We start from the raw sequence: 18027 nt of genomic DNA on the forward strand, positions 1-18027 counted from the left end.
TTCCCTAAATTTACTTTGGCTAGGTATCTGAAATTAATGCTAAAGCTTTAATTCTTTATTTGGGTTATGGAAAAGAAAAAGGCAACATTTGAGGAGAATTTGTTGTCAGAGGAAGCAAATTCGTAATACTTTTTGGGTTGGGGAAAACTAAAAAAAGGGTCAGTTGAGTCAAGCTGTGCTGAAGGCAAATGGATAAAAGCCAGGGATAAGCCTGATCCCTTAACATTACAGCATGTTTGAAATTTCATAAAGGTTTCTCATACTTAAATAGTAAAATAGATTGGACATTCCTAGTTGCAGATTGCGTTATGAGCTGTTATTTCCTTTTGCTGTTTTTCAGGTTCCTTTATTCCCCACTCACCCATTTGATGGAGCCGGGGACCAGCCCCCTGCTGACCAGACTCTGCAGGTCTAGGGCTATGTTACAACTGGCTGAACCTTTTTGCTGTGGGAATGAGGCCTGCAGCTTTCCATACAGGCAATCCCAAGGAAGTTGTGGCTGCTCCATCCCTGGCAGTGTTCAAGGCCAGGCTGGATGGGGCCTTGGGTGACATGGTCTAGTGGAAGGTGTCTTTGCCCATGTCAGGGGGTTGGAACTGGGTGGTCTTAAGGTCCTTTCCAACACAAACCATTCTGTGATTCTATGATCTGCTATATCCCATGCATACGGTTGGATATGTCATGGTGGAATTCTTCCAGACCTTGGCATCTGTCATAAACTAATGGTCTGTACTCTCCGATCATTGGTATCAATGCCTTCTTTGTTGTTTCTTTCTCCACCCTAAAATTAGTAGGAGTCTTGTGCCATTGGCTGTAGAGAAAGGTCCAGCTATTTGCTGAGAGAAGGTGCCAACTGTTTAGTTTAGATGGCTAAAGTTGGGTGAGATGGATCCTTCCTTTTGGTGTCTATTTTGCAGTAATAGATACAGAGCTAGTTTTCAGGTTGCCCTGCTGTTCACAGACAGGGTTTTAGAATCTTGTTTGTTGATAAGCTTGAGAAATCCCTGTTTGGGGGAGAAGAGCATTTAAACTCTTAATTTGCCTTCATGTGGCTAGTGTCAGAAATGAGGCTAAGTAACTGTGGATCCCCTTTGAGTCTCCCTCTTCCTTGAAACACATGCGGGTTTTGACAGTTTATGAATGGAAGGAAGTCTTTAAATAGCAAGTGGTGCTCCAAAAACTTAGAGCCTGTCAAAGCTGCACTTACAAAGTTGGGCAATGGGTGATGTACAGAACACAATGTGATACTGTAAGGTGCTCCTGCAGTTGAAAACTGGTTAACATAGACATTATGAATCTCTGGGTTTACTTTGCTGTGAAGTTTTGCTTCAGACTGAAACTGTGGCCATTAGGAAGTTTTACTGATTTAAGATCAAGTGTGCAGACTATGCTTCAGAAAACACCAGCTTTAGAATGTTGCTTTTTCTGGATCCTGTTGAAAAGTGTGGGATTCTTCTGTGTCATAGTTGATTAACTGCATTACTAGGTTGCAGGAGAAGAGGCAGTTCACACAGCCAGAGCACTAGTTCCACTAGCTGCGTTCAAAGTATGGAGTTAGTCCATTGTTGCCATTTCCTCTGTTGCACAATCTCAAAGTTTCAATGAAGAAGAAAATGTGAGTTTGGTGTTGGCTTTGAGATTATCAGTTACTGCAGACTTATACCCATGTAACTCAAAGCAAGATTTGGTTCTTATGACAAGCTGTCTCAAAAGATTAGAAGTCTCTTTTAAAGATCCTCTGAAGAAAGTACCTGTTTACTTCCCAGTATCAGCTGCACAATTAAAATTGAACTTCACTCCTTTCAGTTTTACGTACTGTGTACAGAGCCACCGAAATTACGTCAGTTTGCTGATGCTCCTGGGAAATAACCAGCTTTTCATGTTTGATGCTGATGATTAATTAGAAGCAAAGGGAAAATTAAGGAGGATCCCCCCAAACGTATTTCCAGTAACTTAAGTTTAGCTTTGTAATGGACTCCCCCACCAGTTTTTCATGTGGTTATCTTAGGCTGATCTTTGGCCTGGACTGTGACCTAGCCACAAAGAAACTGGAAAACCTCAATAGAAGAAAGTAAGGCCCAGTCTGAATGGTGTCTTTGTACTGCATGCTGAGTGGCAGGCATGGCAGCATGAGTGGCCTGGTGTCTCTGGAGTGGACTGTGAGATCTTGGATGAGAAGAGCAACCAGCTGCTCAGTTCCTGAGGGAAGCTGGTGTTGGTTGCATGCTGATACTGGCTCACTCCCAGGAGCTCATGACAAAGGTGGCGAACTTAAAGGTCAAGACACATCATCCCATTATGGTTATTTAAGAGAGGGAAGTAAGTAAGAATGGGAAAGGGTGATGATTTGGTCATACAGCCACGAGTGAACTTCCAGATGACTCCATTTCAGCTGGTTGCACCAGTCATTTAGGTGCTCCCTTGGGTTAACATTTGCACTTGTGATATGCGCTGATTAGCACAAATTGGACTTCAGAATTGATAAGACTTTACAAGACTTGCAAATGTTTCATGATTCACCTCCTCTGCTGCTTCCTGCAAGGGTGCTGGAGATGAGGAAAAGGGGTTTTATTGGGGAATAAGGAGCCTCTCTTTCCTCTGTTATCCCTGCCAATGCATGGCCAAGGAAGTTAAGGGATAAGCAAAGCACGGCTGCGCCTCCCTTTCTTAGCATCTAATTTGCAGCTGCATGTGGCCATGTCTGTGTTGTTCTGTAGGTGATTTTCTGATTTGTATGTAGGAGCCTTTGCAACTGCTAGTTGCTCCTTGTATATGTGAGTTACAAGTTACAGCTGATAAAAAGTCATCAGAAAACTTGAGCTCATGCAGTTTTTTACTTCCCCAGTGCTTTACGATGACCTTTACAACCTGTAACTTGCTCCATCAGACACCTCTAACAGACTTTGACCAAGTTACAGTTCTGCATATAATTTATAGGACTATAACTTTTACTGTGGGTGCGACGGCAGTTAAAGCACTTCTGGTGCCAGGTGCTCATTCTTCTTGAATGCGTGTGCTTTTCATTTTCTGTGCTGTTGGGCTGCTGTTGGGCAAGGCAGCAGTCACTGAGGGCAAGGCTGGTGTGGTGTGGGCCTCAGAAAGGGCTGGAGAAGCAGAATGTTGGGTGACCAGGGTGGTTCTGCCAGGTAGATGGGGAAGGTCAGGTCTGACTGAGCTACGTAAGTGGCTTTCACACCACCGGGGTCTTGCTTTGCACTGGAGTAAGGAATGGGTTGGGCAAGTGAGCTGTTAGAAGCTCTCCATAGAGAGAGAAATGCCGCTGGGGTCAAACTTAAGTGCGGCAGTCACACTGTATTAGCATAAAGCAGAAAATGGTGAATGCGGGAAAATAAAGCCCAGTTCTTAGGTCTGTGTCCCTGTCTCCTGAGCAGGATCTGTGGTGTCCAGAATCAGATTCAAGGGCACCTTGGTTTAGCCATGGCATGTGTGAAAGCTGATCAGTGCAACCCACCCCTTGCTATTCCCAGCATACATACAGTTTTACCACAGGACTTGAGCTACAGTTCCTGACATTTTTACAGCTGTTGTAGTGCTCGTTGGGTCCTTTGGTGCAACACAAGGATAGGTCTTCGGGACTTCTCTCTCCAGTCTGAGTGAGCGGGGCTGTTCAGCCCGGAGAAGAGAAGGCTCCAGGGAGACCTTAGAGCAGCTTCCAGTGCCTAAAGGGGGCCAGCAGGAAAACTGGAGAGGGACTTTTTACAAGGGCATTGGCTGATAGGATAAGGGGTAATGGCTTTAAATGGAAAAAAGGTAGATTTAGATTAGACGTTAGGAAGAAATTCTTTACTGTGAGAGTGGTGAGGCACTGGCACAGGTTGCCCAGAGAAGTTGTGGATCACTTCCCATCCCTGGAAGAGTTCAAGGCCAGGTTGGACAGGGCTTTGAGCAATTTAGTCTGGTGGAAGGTGTCCCTGCCTGTGGCAGGGGTTTTGGAATTGAATGGCCTTTATGGTCCCTTCCAACCCAAACCAGTCTATGATTTTGTGATGCTATGGTAGGAGGGAGTGATGTCTCTGAGGAGGCAACCAGCAAGGCAGAGCGGCCAAGTGGCATGGGGCAGACATTACTGGGATTTGAGCAGTTCTCCAGGCTCTTACCCGTTGGTTCAGCTGGTATGTCTGCCCAGGTGGGGAGCAGCGGTGATCCTGAATGAATTTCCTGAGCCGCCTTACTCTGGGAGGACAGCTGAAAGCACCAGGGCCTTGCCTGTGCCAGAAAATGGCACTAGCTTTATGTGGGATGCCTTTTCCTAGTAACAAGCCTGGGGCAAAGGACAGGATGGCAAGCCTGAAGGGCAGGCAGACACTGTAGGCCTGAGCACTGGTGAGCAAAGGGATCTCCTTGCCTGCCCTGGCAGACCTTGGTGGCACTGGAGGTGTGCAGGCAGAGCTGCTTGCAGGGGAAACGGGACCTCTGGGGTGTCTGTAATGCATAATGGGCCCATAGTCACAACTGGTGCTGCAGACGGGCAGGTGGTTACCTCTGCTTTGCACACGTGGGCTTGCCATAGTGCTTGCAAGATCCCCAGCATGCACATACAGAAATGTGTGTGCTCTTGTGACTGCTTTCTTGATTTCACAGCTTGGCTGGGTGCAGCTGCATTTCGGAAAATGCAGTGGGTGCTTCATCCTGTGACTGGCATGAAGAGATGTAGAGCTCCTCGTGCACTCAGAAATTGTTCAGCAGCAAGAAGCTAATGATGGCAATTGCTGTTCTTCCCGAACATATCCTTTTTCTTCTTTTTATTGCAGTAACTGTTTATTCCTTCAGAGTGATTTTCGTGTACATCATTACTACCCTGTTGCAGCAGAAGCTTAACCTCTTTGAACAAGAGTAGCTAAATAAGAGTGAGTCACCCTCATTCCAGTAAGGAAGCCCCTTCAGGAAGCCTCTCTAGCAATGATGTCCTGCGCAGCCCGGATCTGCCGCAGAGCTATTCAGCTTTAACAATGCTGACAGTGTGTAATACTGCCCCGGAAACCTTCAGAGATTGCTTTTCAGACACAGCCAGTGTCTCCAGTGCCCAGGCAGCTAATCTAGCAGCAGACAGATCTCGGGTAAGGAAGCCAAGGGAAAGGAGGTGCTCTCTTGGCTGTAAGTGGCAAGGGACCAAAAGGTGCTGGAGTTGTTTCGTGAGCATAGATGGCAACCTGGAACACAGTTGGAAAAAAAAGGATTGCCTCTGGGGATCTGAAAGTCAGCTGGAATGCTGAGCTGCTAAAAACAATAGTCCTGCTATAAGTGGCCTAGGGAGACAGGAGGCTTTAAGGGCAGATTAAAGTATGAGAGCACTATGAAACTGATGTGGAAGCTGCCACAGAGGCAGCAGCTTTTGAGCAATGTACTGAACCTGTGACAGAAAGCACTTGGTATCCCATAAGCCTTTTGTCCCGAGGTTGGTACACAGTTTTCAGGATGGAAAAAGGGAGAAAGTGCATTTGCCATTAATTCTTAATGATAATGGAGTATTCTGCAGTGATAGCCAGTTTCTGCTATACACGCTGTCTACAGCAGGGGGTGGCCCACTGGCAACCTTCCCCTGGTAAGGCTGTTTACAAGAGGAGCATAGAGGAAATGTTTCTAAGGCACTGCTATAATGACACAAAAAATGAAACATTACTGCACAAACTGAGCATTTCCACTGAAGTTCTCTGCTGCTACTAAATTATAGTTTCTTAGATCTGCATTTGAGTTTCTTTGGGCACAAGAAGATTGTACAGCTTGTGCTCCTGCTGCCCAGGAGATACTTTCTCCATGGCTCCTGCTCCAGGATGAGGTAGGGTGTAGCTGCTGGGCTTATCTGGGACTTGGGGGATGTGGATTTGGTTCCCTGAGCAGTCATAGACCTCCTGTATGCCCAAGTAAGCCATGTGGATGAAATTTGCTGAGGGGCTGAGCTCCTATTGGAGCATTCCTGATTTCAGAGGGAGTATGCTGGAGGTTTCAGTCCTCCAAATAAGATTTCTGCATTGGTTCTCTTTTCATATAGCTCCCCTCCTTTCTGCCTTAGTCTGACCACTTTTATTTGGGTTGCAAAAGTCTTTGGGTTAAGTAACTGAAGTGTCTGGCAGACAGAAGGGGGCTGTCATCTTGCTTGGCTAGTATTGCAGTCCAAGTAATGGGTGGCAGAGGAAAGGAGAAGAGGAAGCCTGAGATGTGGAGGATACCCAGGCTACTGCTTCCAGCCTCTGGCTGGCTCCTGGCTAAGTTGGTTGCGTAGCTGTGACATGGCCTCTCTGCTGATCTGATAATCCATTCATAGGTAATGAGTGAGACTCATGCAAGCTGCTAAGAGGACCCATCTTTGCAAATTCCTGCCAAGTCCTTTTCATCCCAGGAGATGTTGCTACTGCCAGGTTACAGAACAGATACAAGGAAGTGTTCAGGCACTGGCACAGGTTTCCCAGAGAAGCTGTGGCTGCCCCATCCCTGGCAGTGCTCAAGGCCAGGTTGTACAGGGCTTTGAGCAACCTGGTCTAGGGGGAGGTATCCCTGCCCATGGCAGGGGGTTGGAACTAGATGATCTTTAAGGTCTCTTCCAACCCAAATCGTTCTGTGATGATGAGTTCTATGAACTCAGTGGAAAAGAAGGCCCTGGCCATGCTTTTCCTGCCTATCTGCAGTGCAGCTGGCACACAAGTCTGAATTTGTGTGGTGTGAGGTCTCTTGGGCTCATGCTGTGAAAGCAGGACATGAGTGCCAGGAGGAGCAGCTCATATATTGAAGGGAGGACTAAAACTGGTGCTCTAGCTTTCACCATAGGTTATGGGAGGAAGAAGTACTCCAGCCCTGTGCTCCTCTGCCCCTCCAGATGGGAGATTGGTAAGATCCTAAATAAGGATCTTGAGATCTTAAATGAGATGCTAAGACTATAAGTGAGAATGAAGCAATCCTTTCTTATGCTTTGAGGGAAGACAAAAGGACAAAGGGCATTCTGGCACCAAAAGGAAGAGAAAAAAGAAACTTGCTTCCAAGGATTCAATGCTTAAGCACGGTGACGTAGAAAGAAGGAGATTCTGTTTATAGAGGAAGTGAGAAAGGAAATTAAGGGACAGGGGAAGAAGCAGCTGACCAATGAAAGCTTGTCCTTTGGGACAGGGCAGAGAGGTAGGTCTGTTCCTTGGGGAGCTTGCCTCTCAGAAGCAGAAACCACCGTCTGTGGCTTCACTGTCTGGCACTGGTGCACTGCTGTTCATGGGCCAGGCTCTGAGGAGGCCCATGTGAGCACTCATTCGTGCTGCAGCACAGCCATACTTGGCTGCCTTCCCTCCCCTGGTGGGGTCAGGGCAGGATTTGGAATACCGAATCTTTCATTCCTGAAGAATTCAACTTCCTTGGAAAGTAAAAGATGTGGTCGGAGTGGGCAACCTAAGACTTTAAGCGTGTGTCCTGTGTGCTTTGTTCCTGCTGCTAGCAGCAGTCTAGAGAAGGTGTTTGGGTCTATGGCATCATTCTGACTGTGGATCAGCCCATTTCCCAGACTTTCAGCCAAGTGCAGCATGTGTCTGTGCTGCCCCTGCAGCCTTCATTTCCCTGTCAGGTCTCAAAAAGTTCTTTCCTTCATTTCACAGCCTGCCCTTACCGCTGAGCCTGCTGGTAGCTTTGGACGATGTATCTAATAAGCTGACAGCAGGGTAGCTGCAGTGATGCTGTCCCTGAGGGGCTGCAGATCCTGTCTTAACCAAGCAGGCTGATATTTCAGCTTCTCTGCATCAGTGATGAGTATGGGATTGCTGCAGGGGATAAAGTGGAACTGAAAAGGGAAAACAGCAACAGCAGTGACCAGAGTGCTGTGTAAAGTTAACTGGCATGTCTTGAGCAGCAAAGCCAGGGCACCAGGAGCAGCTCTGCTGCAGCAGGTTGCCTACTTCTGTCTGCTCCATGGCCACAGCCTGCAGAGAGAGGAAGGGAGGCAGACAGTTAGGTGCTGCGACTTTCTGTTTATCCTGACCCTCTCCCAAGGGCTTGCTGTGGTTCCCTTCCTTCCTCTGCCCCGCAGGGGATGCTTTGTTTTTTTACTTTGAATCTCTCACTGTCCCTGAATTCAGAATAGCAGCCAAGGCCAAGGGTGCAACAACAGGGGTAGGGCAGAAGGTCTCCTAGGTGTCTGTGGCTGATGATAGGAATCTCTTTCCCATTTCTGGCCCTTTCCACTCCTTTCCACAAAGACAGGGATCTTCTGTTCTGTCCTCTTTCTTCTCCTGGGCATTTAGCACTAGGAAATGCATATGGGCCTGTGTATTGAAAAAGGCTGAAAACTGCGGTAGCAGGTGGGGTGTAGCTGTTTCTTGTCAGCAGTACTAGACCTGATGCTTGTCTGGTTTGGACTTGTGTGAACAGGCGTGCAGGAAGCATCTTCAGTAACACGCAAATAATACTATCAACCACAGGGCTTCAGGTGCCTGCACCACGGTGGCAGGGGACAAGGACAACATCAGCAACAACAGAGCGTTACATGAGCAGCACTTATTATGTGTTGTTTAACACATTTTCTTGCACAAGGCCAGAACTAATTTGCAGTTGAACAGCAGAGGAGTTGTCTGCAGGCAGCTGGCTGGATTCAGGGTGACTCAGCTTGCCAAGCATGTGTTCCCTCACATCTAGTCATTTCCCGCCTCCCGCTTGACTTTTCTATCTTACAAAAATATTTGAAGAACTAACTGAAAGTATGTGCTCAACAGTGTGATACAGGGCATGGGCTTCCATGAACATCCTGGGCTTCCTCTTGGGAAAAGCAGTACGGACAGTTAAACAAAAAAACAAACTAGGATTGGTTTTTATTCTTTCTATTTTCCTGTGTGGGGTAAGACATACTGTACAGAGCAAAAGCAACAGTACAGAGGGCCAGAAATGAGTTTGCCAGTAGAGAACTGAAGCAAAATGTAACCTCAGCATTGATGATGTTGTTTTTTCAGATGAGAAGCGCTAAAAGGCATTCCCAAGCCATTACAAATGTTCTGCTCTTTACCTGCCATGTCTGCAGTGTCAACCCCATGTGTGAGCACTGCCAGGCAAATCTCTGCCTCCATTCTTGCAGTACCAATGTTTCTGCATTTGCCTCTGTATGCCTTGAGCATATCTCATGGCTCTTTGGGCTGAGATGCTCTAGAGCTGCTTCCCAGGCAGTCAGAATGAAGCTTGTCTGTCCTTCTAGGAAAAGATCAGGGGAAACAGCGGGAGATTTTGCGCACTGATTTCTTTCCACACCTTCTTTGTGCAGACAGGCAGCCGAGGACATACCCTTTGCCCTAGGCCACATCAGCTAGCAAAAGTTGCCTGGGCCAGAGTCCTTCCATGTGGAAAGGTAGTGGGGTAAGAATGAAACTTCTGTGACTTCATAGAATAGTTACCTATCATAAAACTACCTGCTGATGGCCAATGTAATATTTCACAAAAGCTGGCTCCTTCGAGTTTTTCATAGTAGGTAAAAATAGGTTCCTGTCCAATGAGTGCAGATGTGCTTCTTGCACCTGTCAGATGCCCTCTTCCTGCAGGTAAGGAAGAATTTGAGGGCTTCCATAGTATATGTCAACATCTCAGTAGGGATCTTCTACTGATCTTTGATCCATCACAATTAATGTTTGCTTCATCTGTGTTGAGATGAATAGGAAATTCCAGCAGCTGCTATCTCGAAGGAGTATTGCAGAAGGGTATGGTTAAAATCCAGCATTACATTGAACCCTTGGGACTGCCAGGCAAAGCATCTCTCTACTAATGATGACATTTTTAAAAACACTGTGAAGGTTTGATCTTAGTCCCATTGGGCATTTTGCCATGGATCTTAATGGCTCTGTGGCTGATCTCTTTAATGCACCTGCGCAAACTTGACAGTTTATTGCAATTTCATGCTATTTGGGAATCGTCTCACACTAATGCCATCAGAGACAGCAATTTTTAAGGTCATTAGCTCAGGACATAACAAATAAATAGTGAGAGAAAACAATCTGTAAATGTCATATTTGTTTAACATACAAAATAGCTCCTGAAGAGCAGTTATCCTTGTGTCTAGAGACAGCATGAAAATTACATTCTGTGGCTTGAAAATGCGGATCTGTTGGAAGTGAGAAGAGTATAATATGGTTGTTTGTCTTCTCTCCTCTGTTCCCTATTTCCCCGTTGTTCCCCATGCATCTGTTATTTAACTCACCAATATCCTTAAATTCTTGGATTACAGACTAGGACTCAAGGCATAACTAAAGAACTTAAGGTTCTGCTGCTGAGATCTGATAAAAGTGGGTTTTGCTCTAAGGATAAATAATAGTTTTTAGCTCCTATTTCAAATAAAAGGAATTGGGGTGAGTGGAAAGTGTTATCCCTTCTTCACATCAATAGAAAAGACACAGGGCCACTAATGTAACCTGATGTAAATGCTTTCTCAACAAAGAAAGGCAGAAAAAGGTGAAACCTTTATCACTTGAATCAAGTCTGTTCCATCAATAATTACACTGAGAACTGACTTCCAAGTTTGACAGTGTTTTGTTCATGGGGGCAAGCCTGGATCCATGGCCACAAACAGGGCATAAAGATGGGAAAATCAATAAAAAGGCACATAGATACTCACTTTGCTAGGGATTAGACTGGGGGAACAAGAGAAGTGTGGGCAAGGGGACTGTAAGGCTCCTGCCCTCCTTTGTCACCACAGCAGCTCTGCCTCTTGAGATACATCTGCCATGCAGTATGATGGGGAGAGTCCACACAGCCCAAGTGCAGCTGGAACATCAGCATCTGGCTGGCTCTTTGCCCTGGGTATTTTGTGGTCACTGGTACATTTTAATTTGGTCTAGGAAAAGGTTTCCCTTTAGGTGTCTGTCCAGCTGTCCTAAAGAGGATCTCTGAAGGTCAGAGTAATTGTGTCACCACAACTTCAGTGCACAGCATGATTTTGTAAGTAAAACATTCTCCTGTGGCTGTGTCTGCATTAGTCCATTCCAACAAGGTGGGGTCTCCCTACCATGAAAGCAGCTGGGGGCACTGGCACACTTTTAATGGTCCATGGAGGTGGTCTTAAGACAAGACCTCTTCTGCTTTTCCCTGGGTGCATGAAAGCAGGGCGTGGTATTGTGTTACAATTCCCCAAATAAGAGGCTTTATCCTCTCTGTCATCATCTACCCTTTCACTCCCGCATCCTCCGCTCAGAATGCACTTTCCAGCAGTACTGGAACATCTGCCTGTGGGGCAGCACAGATTCACAGATTTAGAAGAAAACCTGACTTCTTTCTGGGTAATTTTGGGAAGATTAGTGGAAAGTCACTGAGGGTGGCTTTCCCATTGGTGAAACTGTAAGTGAGGGACGAAGCCCTCAGCTCCTCAGATGGATATTTAGTAAATACTCAGCCTGCCCTACCTTAGGCATCTGAGTTTATATATTTGTCAGATCTCCAAAGACTGACTGTAGCCCCAAGTGACTCATTCCAAGCACCCAAGTGCTTCTTGGTTTACACTGAGCATTCAGGCAGTATGGCCTTCTAAGGCAGTGGGTGGATTAAATACGCTTGGTGTCCAAGATAAATGAAGTGAAATACACATTTCTTTATGTGCTGCGGCAACACCAGGCTATCAGCAAGCCCAGATAAGCTTCAGTAATGGATAATTGCTGCAAGGTGTTGTGCCACACTTGGGATAAGCATGACAAGAATTTCCCCAGTGTAAGAAGATGTCAATATTTGCTGAAAGTATATGTGGTTTTTGCTTGCTTAAAATATTTATTGGTTCATTCTGGAGAAAGTTAAAATGGCAAATTTACATTTTACAATGTAAACAGCAGTCTGCTAGCTAGCTTTTATTTTTGGCCAGGATTCTTTAAATACTAGCAGCATGTTTAATAGTTGCTTCATTCATTACAGTTTTCTACATTCCTTTAATTAATCTTGTAACTCAGCAGGGCAGTAGAGGCTTGAAGCGGGGCTTCACTCCCATTACAATGACGTCTGTTTGCTTTTATCAAGCCTAGTGACTCAGTTTCAATTGATTTGTACATCCAGAGTTTCAGGCACGCGAGGGTGTAGATGCCATTTCAAATAGAGACAAACTATAGTGAATATAGAAATGCTGTCAGTGTTGTCAAGCTGGAGGATTTGGTGTCTTTGAAAATTCAGCTCCTGTAAAGGGCTTAAAGTTGTGTCTGGTGGAACTGTGAAATGCCAGGATTTGCTGTCCAAGTGGCAGGTGCAAGATGTCGAAACCTTCTGGATGCTTAAAGACCTAACACTGTGCCATAAGTCACATCAGCAGTAATCCAGACATTCCCACCCAAAACATGCAGTTGATCAGCACTAAAGAAACAGCAAGAACTGTGTCTTCCGCAGGCAGGTTGTTTCCACTGTGGTGGGGAATGTGCAAAGACAGCAGCAACTGTACCAGGCAAAATCACAACCCTAAGCCAGTATCCTGTCTCCAGCAGGGAACACCACCAGGTGCTCTCAAAAAAAAATGCTTGAAGTCTGGGAATAGGTGCATTTCTTCGGAGGAGGATGGGGGCAGGACACTGTCCTGAGCCCCATTGTTTGCTCTGATCTGTACTCTGAAGCATGAGCTGGTGCCCTGGCCTTCACCAAACATTGCTTGGCAACTACCTTGTGCTCTGGCAGGCGAAGGCACTGCGGTATCTCTCCTGCCCCATAGCAACCCATACCACTGTGCCCAGTGCAAGGGGTCAGCCTGACCCATGGTCTGTGCTGCATTGTCCTCAGCAGGGCTTTGCTGAGTCCTGCTAGGAGTCACACACTCCCTGCCTGGACTCTCCTCCATCACGTGGCAGGCTGGTCCCATCTCATGATTTGGTGGTGGAGCAGCTTTTTTCCTTACGGGGATATTACAGATGCTAAGGAAGCTTGTGTGGATCCAGGAGGAAGTTTGAGAAGTTTGTGGAGGAAAATCCACTGAGTATCACCAGAAGGGTTATAGGCACTGCAGCTGGCTCAGGAAATCACAGGGGTCATAGGCTGGAAAGGCATTCAGGAAAGGCACCATGTGCAGTTACCCTGTTCATGGAAAGTCAGGAGACTCAGACAGGCTCTGCTTTTGCACTGCTGCACCTTTGACTGCACTACTGTACCTTTGACTGCACTACTGTCTTCAGTGGTGGGTGCCCTTGGCTCTTCGCCTTGCCTTACAGTGCCTGCCTTCTGTTGTGCTGCCCACCTGCTTTTTGCCCTTGCTGCCAAGCAGGTGGGACACCTGAGTTGGGTGAAAACCCAAAGATTCCAGGATTCCTTGTTCTGGGTTTTGTTGGGTTTTTAAAATTGCTTTTCTTCTGGATCCTTTCCCTAAGCCAGTTCAAAATATGGCCCACAGACAGCGGTGCTAGGTAGTGTGGGGGAATGACACGGGGGACAAGAAGGGAGGACAATGTTAATTGCCTGAGCCCTGTTGCTGCTGATGGCTTTGTATTGTGAAACCATAGCCTGTTAGAGCTGGTGTTCCTGTGTCCACAGGAATCTTTGCAGCTGAAACCTCAGCTGATGGCAATAGCTTTCTGTTGAAGTAAGGAGAAGTGTGCTAATTTGCAGCAGCTAGTAATTTTAGGGAATATCCTGTGGCTCCAAATACTCCACATCAATCCTCCCAGCCTGTGAGCGTGTTGCTGTCCTGTGGCAATGAGTTCTGCAGGCTGCTGGAGCTGTGCTACAGTCTTTGTAGCCTTACAGGTACAGATCTGAGAAAATATTTTCTCTTCTCACAGTTCATGTTAATAAAGTTAACAAAATTCTCCCCAGTGTATCCCACTGCTGGAATTCTTCCAGGTTTGAATCCAAGGTTTTTAAAATCCCTGTAGGGTTGTAATTTTTTTATATTACTCTGTTAGGAAAGAAGGAAAATACATACTTATGTGTGTATATGCATATAAGCATATGTGTATATATGTATAACTACTAAGAATAATAAGTCCCACTATCGTAACAATTTTAAGCAAAGAAAGGTTCCGTGGGAAGTGAGGAACACATCTGTCAAAGACACATTGGCATAAAATAATGGCACAGATTCCTCTGTGCTCTGATTGCTGTGTAGAATTCAGTACAGCCATAAACCCAGTTTACGGATGGCAGCTTGTGGCTCAGAGCAGGGCCTCCAAGTCTGTAGTTGGATCAGTAAATTTGTCCCTGTGTAAAGCAGAGATTTTTCAAATGCAGAGTGCAGCCCTTGCTGCTTGTGAAGCCTTCCCCTCTGTCCTGTGAGGGCACAGCAATCAGTACCTGACACACGACTGCAATCATACATTGATTGTGTATCTATCTATTTTGTCTATTGTATATTGCATATATTGTCTGTTGTAGATGTCCCCTTTTGCAGCCTGACATCCCACAGTTCATTGACCCTAGGGGGCAAAATTTCCCTTTGGAAATGGAGCAGCCCCTTCCATGTCTCCAGAATCACCGGTCACTCTGGCACCTGAGAAGTATTGCACTGAAGAAAATATGAATGTAGGTCTGACGTATTTTTTACACCTGAAGACCTCAAACCAAGCTGCCACTTGCTGGCTTGCTGTAACATGGATGGGCCCAGCACTGAGGGACAGGGTGGAACTTACTTCCTGGCTGTACATTCCTTGCTGAATTACGGGCCGACGGCAGGGACCTCATTTTCTCCAGATGACTCTCAGGAAATACCCTCCCCATCAGCTATTATTGCCTAAATAATAGGGAGGGAAGTGCAGCAGTCTTGAGCAATTTCTGAGGTACTTCATAGGGCACATCCCAAATCTGATGTAGGGCAAGGCTGCTAAGACAACTGATTACAATGTCACTTGGTGGGTGTATAGTTCTTTTTTTGCTTCAGAGTTATGAGGTCATGTGGAAAAATATAGATACTTGTTTAGAAATAGGTAACCTGCCGAAAAGAGATACTACAAAACCTTTTCCTAAGCACGGGCCTGTCCTGTCAGCATTCGTGCATAGATCTGACTTCAGTAATGGGGCCTCTAGGTAGGAAAACATGTGTACGAATGTTTGCAGGATTAGAATCTTAAATGTTAAGTTTCCAGAAAGTCCAGTCCAGGAAGGGAAAAGCCTGTTGAGGGAGAGGTCTGCTGGGATTTGATTTATGAACAGGACATCCTGCCTAGTTCTGAGATCTCTCAGATAGGATTCTAGTGAGACTGCTGGGTTATTGTGATGGCAAAGAAAAGGAGCTCACTCTCTCCCTTGTCTGCCAAAGGCACTCGAACCTGTCTGGGCATCATATCAGTGCTAAACATTTGGCATTCTTTGTCACATTTCATCACCACTATTTATTAAGTGATGTTAAAAATGCATGGTATGTGCGCAGCTCCGTGCAAGCAGACTGACCTGTCTGTCATTAATTAGTGAGTTGCATGCTGTCATTTGTGCAGTTAAGCTCAGGGTTGATTCCATGACCTAGCCACAGAAGAAGACTGTCCAGAAAGTTGGGACAAAAGGCAGCGGAGAGGTAGAGCTCTTGGGGAGATATTTCCCAGTTCTAGATCACTGCAGCTGCATCTACACTTTATACAAAGCTGTGGCATGGGTCTAGCTCAGCTGGTGCACTCAAGTTCCCTTTGTGTGGGAGCTAGGGCACAATGGGGATGAGAGAAGGGATGTCTCACTCCCACATCATTCTCCAGTAGGAGATAAGAGGCACCCAAGACATGCTCTGGGGCAGTGATGTTGACACATCTGTTACTTGTGTGAGGCAGTCACGACAAAGAAGCTTTAGAAAGCTGCTTTGTTCTTTAGGCTTTAGAAAGCCTCGGAAGCTGGTGCTGAGTGCAGACTACTGAAGGAGTGGCTGCCACTGGCTGTCTGAAACTGTCCCCTCGTTTTGGCTGGAGTTGAAGTACTTCAGCACCTCGAGCTACTTCTCTGCTACCTAATTAAATGGTGCCAGGGTACATTCCCACACATTTAGTCCGAGTCATCTATGCTGTTAAATTGATAGGATGTTTGAGCACATCTGTGGTACTTCAGATGTTTCCCAGGCATGGCTTGGAAGCCAGCAGGGCCTGGAGACCATTCTCAGGCGACATTTGAGATGAAACTACCTTGTTTTGGCAGATAAGAAAGTTCAATAGTCTGGAAGTGGAGTATCTCATGCTGGCTGGCACTAGTGCCAGAGGACAGGCTTGGATATGTGTGATACATACCCATTACGGACATAGCCTGGGTGTCTCCAGCTGCCTATCCTTAGGATAGAAGGCTCTTTTATTTACAGGGAGGGTTAGAAAGAATTGTATAGTGCTTTAAAGGTCAGTGCTGGAGCTGGCTTTTCAACTAAATATAATACAGTGTAGCTTGGTGGGAGTTGGTAAGGAAGGAGGTAGGTAAACTCACTTGTCTGGCTGCTTCCTCATACGTGAAGGAAGGAAGTGTCTGAATTAGAAATGGTTAAACTGTAGTTTACCTGTGTTTCCTTCTGGCTACACCACTGACAAAGCTAACCTTTTAAAGCTAACTGTCACGTCATTCCTTTACTTGGACCCATTTCCCCACCAACTAGAGCTGAATCTTTTACTTTCTTGGACATTGCAGAGAATCTCAAGCCCACCCTGTTGTCAGTGAACAATGTGTGCCTGTTATCAGGAGGAGTAATTTATCCAGCTATGGATTAACAGAAGAGTCCTCCAGGCAATTTCCTCCCTATCTCATTCATTACTTTGTCACTGGCTGAATCCCTGCAGTTCATCTTGTCATTGTGCTTTCGCTTTGCCATTTTACTGGGAGTCACAGCACTTCACTTCTACCTCCAGAAAAAGGGAAAACAAACCAGAAGCCCCAGGGAGCAACTTGCAGCCACCTCATGAAGCTGTCTGTCTTCTGATGGCCAGTTGGGTTCGTCAGCTCAGAATGGAGCAGCTCTGGGTGGGTCTGGCTACCCATGGCTTTCACTTGGAAACCCCCATTTCTAACCTTGTAAGTAGCTCCAGAGGTATGTGGGGCTGCTAAAATTAAAGCAGTGTGACCCCAGGAATGGGATGGGTGATATGACAGCTGCGTGGCCTTTGAATCAGTTGTTAATCTAACAAGGGGTGACTTAGCTCTGCCAGTCACATGTATACATCGCAGCTGCAGCAGCACCTATGGGAGATGTGACCAGAGAGCCACCCTGCTGCACAGGGATCCCTTCTCCAGGGCTGACTCCAGCATGGGCACAGCTTCAGCTGCAGGGCCGTGCATCCTGGAGGTGGCAAATCTGGGTTTAGAGTGCTTTGTCCTGGGCAAAAGAATGCTTGCAGCCATGTGACACAAAGTGTTTATGAGGAATGTTTCTTAGCTACATGAGAGGTGTGAAAATTTCAAGCCAGTGTGCTGCGCTGCTCTGTGCCTACATGGCTCTTGACTCCTCCCCAGGATTTTGCCCAGTTGTTCTATCTCCTTTCCCTTCGCAGTTCTCCAGAGCCATAGCCCCAGGTGTGGCTTTAAGAAAGTTCGTGCTCTTACACACCTTCCTTCACTCAGATGCTCCCAACTTAGATAATTCCTTGCTGCCAGCTGTCTTGTGCCAACCTCCTCCACAGCCAGCAACTCGATTTGTCAGAACGGAGCGGCGTCCCAGCACCCAGCCTGCTCTCCTGCCACTTGGCCTCATTGTACCCAAACTCTGGGATAGCATCTTGGTCTGAGGAAGTGAATGCAGGTGCAGATATGCAACTCACCTTTACTTTTTAAGCTCTGAATGGAGTTTCATATAGTGAAGTGGGATGTGGCGGGATGTACCGAGGGGGGCACATAAAAATCCTCTGTCCCCAAAAGCTGATGCACGAGACAGAGTGGCGTCTGTCCCTATCCCATCCCTTTCTAATGGGATGGGATGCTGACAAGCTGTGGTGTCAGCATCGGAGGCAGGCCAGCTGAGAAACACAGGACTCAACCGCCTTCCCTAATCCCTTGCAGGGAGTCTGTAGCAAATTCAAACATCGACTTAAGACTTCCTGTGTCTGGGCCCCAGCCACATTAGAGCAGCTTTTGGTATGCTGAATGAGGAGAAAACCCCAGCCCATGTGCCTTATCAGCTGGGACTGGGTGATGAGGCCGGATCTGGCCCCGCACATG

This window comes from Pezoporus flaviventris, unplaced genomic scaffold (assembly GCF_033815535.1).
Source record: "Pezoporus flaviventris isolate CSIRO_AGI_PZ_B2104156 unplaced genomic scaffold, CSIRO_AGI_Pfla_v1 ptg000015l, whole genome shotgun sequence".
Classification (NCBI taxonomy): Eukaryota; Metazoa; Chordata; class Aves; order Psittaciformes; family Psittacidae; genus Pezoporus; species Pezoporus flaviventris.